The sequence below is a fragment of the Rhagoletis pomonella genome, unplaced genomic scaffold (genome assembly GCF_013731165.1).
Source record: "Rhagoletis pomonella isolate Grant_MI unplaced genomic scaffold, Rhpom_1.0 Rhpom_scaffold_00006, whole genome shotgun sequence".
In the NCBI taxonomy this organism is placed as follows: Eukaryota; Metazoa; Arthropoda; class Insecta; order Diptera; family Tephritidae; genus Rhagoletis; species Rhagoletis pomonella.
Window position 1 is genome coordinate 12,347,419 of NW_023458560.1, and position 499 is coordinate 12,347,917.

Consider the following 499-nt stretch of genomic DNA (forward strand, 5'->3'; position numbering starts at 1 on the left):
ATAGTTAAAATAAAGCCGACACTAAAGTTAGTTACAGCTTTTTCATATCACTTTCAGTGGACCAGGCATCTGTGAAAAAAAGATGCAACTAACTTTCTTATTTGGGACTGACAAACTTACAGCCAGTTTCACCAAATTATTTAAGTGAAAATTACTTTAATTTCGGTTTCACCAATCAATTTTAATTTTGAATTAAGTGACCTATGCTCTGCACTTAAATAAAAGTTAAATCAGAATAACCACACTCAGAGGTGTTACACGTTTAATCACCTGATCATTGTGCATCTGCTGCTTACTTGTATACCAGCCCTGCTTTTACAACACAGCGTGCCAAAGCTTTCAAAAGCTCTCAGTACAAATGAAAGCGAAAGCTAGTCCTAGTCTGTTTTACAACCACTTTTTACTCACTTAAATAAATAGTTTATTGAAACTGAAAATAATTAAAATGAGATTTACTGGCCGTCTCCACAGGATAAAATTTATTGCTGCCCAGCTGTCA